Genomic DNA, 3,403 nt, shown 5'->3' with positions numbered 1-3,403 from the left:
TTCATTTTCTTTAAATTTAAAAATGTTAAATATATATATAAAGAAGTAAATAAGCAGCCATCCATAGTCCCACCTCCTGGAATTAACTGCTGGTAACATCTTTACGTATTTTTCTTCGATTCTATTTTTAAGTTACTCTAATTTTTGCAAAAATTATATATGCTTATTATGTAAAATTCAAATGATGCAGAAAATGCAAATATGTAAAATTTTGAAACATCTGAAATTCAAAAATAACTTCCGTTAAGGTAGGTAAATATTGATGGAGTCATTTTGGTATATCTATATCTATATTTGTTTTTATAAAATTGAGCTCTTATAGATTCTAGTTTTATTTTAAAGTATGCAATTTAACAGTGCATAAAGTTAATGGAAGAAAAAGATACAAAAATGAAGAAATTGCTGAAATTTCAATCAAATTGTTTACCACAAGAGAGAGATTTTTCTAAAAGAACCCTCTAAGGCTAATAATAATAATGATAATAATTAAGACATTAAAATTTGGAATGATTCTTCTTATTACTTTTTAAAATCAAATTTCTTGAGTTGTAATTTGAAAATAATACAATGCATCCATTTCAAGTTTGATGACTTTTGACAGATGAATGTACCCACGTAACCACTACCCTGTTCAAGAAGGAAGAACATTTCCAGTACTCCAAAATGTCCTCTGCCGTCGATCCCCCTACCACTTCCTGTCCCAGGAAATCAGTGATCTAGTTCCTGTCACTATGGATTAGTTTTGCCTGTTCTAGACATTCACATAAATGGAACCACAGACTATGTACTCTTTTCATCACTCAGCATGATGTTGTCGGGAGTAATGCATATTGGGGCCCTGTATCAGGAATCTGTTTCATTTCATCAAAGAGTAGTTAGTATTCCTTTGAATGAATATATCACAATTATATCCGTTCACCTCGTGCTGGACATTTGCATTGATGAACAAAGCTGCTATAAACAAGTCCCGTTTGTGGGCATATGTTTCATAAATTCCATATAAAATCTTTTCTTCTTTAATACGAATTTATTTTGTGAATGGATGTTACATCCGCAAATACAAAATGTATTCAAATGTTACAAAAACCTGAAGTACAAGCTTATCTTTGATTGTTTCCTATCAGGACATACTTAATATAAGCCACACACTATGCTAGGTGTGTTATTAGATTATCTCATTTAATCTACACAAGTTCACGAAGTACGTAATATTATTTTCATATGACGCTTGCAAAATCGGCCTAGCAAATCGGAGTTGGCCCAAGCTCCAACAGAAGGCACCAGGACTGAAAAGGAGCCCTCCCCCGGAGCACACACCCCCCCCCCCCGCGAGGTTGGGCTCCTAACCCCAGAGGCAACCCAATGTCTTCGTAATAACCTCGCTATGTCTGATAGGCCTGGAAACCAATATCCAAGCAGTTCCTAGTCCCGGTATTTATTGTTCGGCTTCTTTTGGTCAGAAACTCCTCGATCCGGGATCCAGAGCATAATACTGTGGACACCCTTGAGACTAAGGAAATCTGTTAAAAACTCTAAAAACCCGTTCTCTCATCAGTAGGGCATTGAAAGTTAACTTTCGTCTTGGTTCAGCTATTTTATATTTGAGCAGGGAAAACGCCCGCTGCTGGGGAGAAGAGCACTTTTGTTTTTTACTTTCACTTCCAATGATCTACATACTCGACCTGGGTCCTGTGCTTCTCAGTTAGTTTTCTTTGGACCTAGTTTTCTTTAGACCTACCCTTAAGTATCACCCCTTCCCCCACCTCCATCTCCACCTCCACTCGCCCATCTTCACTCCCCCTCTCCCTGACAGCACCCCCACGGGTCGCAGAGGCTTCCGGAGCTCAGCGGATCTAGGAGTGCCGTCCCCGAGGTAGCCACGCGGGGGCGACAGTCTTTTCGTCCATGGTCCTACCTTGACTGTTTGGCCCAGCAGATTCTGTTTGCCAGGACTTCGTGGATCAGCAGTGACGGTGAAGCAAGGGAATACCACATCCTGGGAAAGGAGTTTGTGAAAAGCCCACAACTGCCAACGCTGGGCCTGGGGTTTTTTCCTAAACTGTAGTTCAATAGGGAAAAAACTAAAACTACTCCTTAGTAAATGAAAAAATGTTATGTACAACTCCTGCGGCTACTTAACGAAAACGGATGTGAAGGTAATTTCTTAACTTGCCAGGCCAGTGAAGCAGGTCTCGTGCAAACTGAAGACTGAAAGAGAACTGCTGTTTTTTGTCTATGCAAGTAAGTAGTGAGAGAAGGACTGAAAAGAAAGGCTAAAGGAAGGAAAAGGAACAGGACTGAGAAATACGAAGAGACTGCTTGAGACGGAAAAAAGGAATGAGTAGGCGGGTACCTACCGAAATCCCCAGCCATGACTGCAAACGATGCAGCTGATCACTTCAGAATATTAGTTCAGAATTACAAAAGCATGGAACCAGTCAGAAGCGCCTCTATCTGCTCTTTGGCTTACCACACAAACCGGTAAAAAAACGGTTACGCGGCACCCGGTTATTTTCGTCGGGTCCGTTCGCGGAGCGAACGCTGACGTCCCAGTGTAGACCTAAACTTTAACCACAGTTGCGTTTCACGTCGTTTACACACGAAAAGCGTTCCGCGTACTACAAAGCACAGCCGTGGTTTCGTACGGCAGCCCGAATTTTCGCCGCTCAGCGGTGAAAAACTCAGTACACCACATACAGGCGAGTCCCGCGGGCGTCGCCATTTTCAGCGCAGTAACGCTGGGGTCGTATTCCAGTGATAACAACCGAAACCGTCATAAAACCAAAACGCGTCTTGAGTAACTCAGTTGCCGGCACTTTACAGTACGTACTGCTAACAGCTAAACCCAGGCGCTGTCTGCAGCCGGGTCGCACTCATGGGTTCAGCACGTAAACAAACACCATAACTGACCACACAGGCAAGTACGTCACAGCACCACCCCGACAACAACAAAAATCTATAAACCACGGAAGTCGGTACACCCCGCACGCAATTCCACAAGTCTGATTTTATACATCACAAATATCAGGGGAAAGCGCGAACGCAGTCCCCCACTATCACAAATTTTGCAGTCGAGTTTCCCACATTTGGGGAAATCGCAGGGGTCAGCAAATCCGAAGTGCAATGGATAAGCCTCACCCTGGGAAAACCACCTTCGTGATCATGGTATCTCCTCTGCCAGGTAAGTATGAACTGAAGTAGCTTCGGCCCTGACACACCCTCAGACGCCTTATACTGTACACACACGGTCACTTTCCTCCCCGCAGCCCCGAGCCTTCCTGCCCCTTCCAGACAGCTGATCCATGCACTTGCAACCAACAGCCCTCGATTCGCTCCCATACCACGGGAGATCATGTGTCTTTCACCACCAGATCACGAACCAGCAGACCCTGCGCTGAGATAT

At 43.1% G+C, this 3,403-nt stretch overlaps 1 non-coding gene across 1 annotated transcript; it reads right to left on the bottom strand.

The window, feature by feature from the left end:
• Positions 1 to 3,025: 3,025 nt before the first annotated feature.
• LOC113616944 (U1 spliceosomal RNA) lies at positions 3,026 to 3,189 on the bottom strand. Its single transcript, XR_003431453.1, has one exon. It is a non-coding gene; the product is annotated as a U1 spliceosomal RNA (small nuclear RNA).
• Positions 3,190 to 3,403: the final 214 nt, after the last annotated feature.

This window comes from Aethalodelphis obliquidens, unplaced genomic scaffold (assembly GCF_003676395.1).
Source record: "Aethalodelphis obliquidens isolate GAN/ISIS:26980383/991018 unplaced genomic scaffold, ASM367639v1 scaffold983, whole genome shotgun sequence".
NCBI lineage: Eukaryota > Metazoa > Chordata > Mammalia > Artiodactyla > Delphinidae > Aethalodelphis > Aethalodelphis obliquidens.
This window is presented reverse-complemented; position numbering and strand designations above follow the sequence as displayed.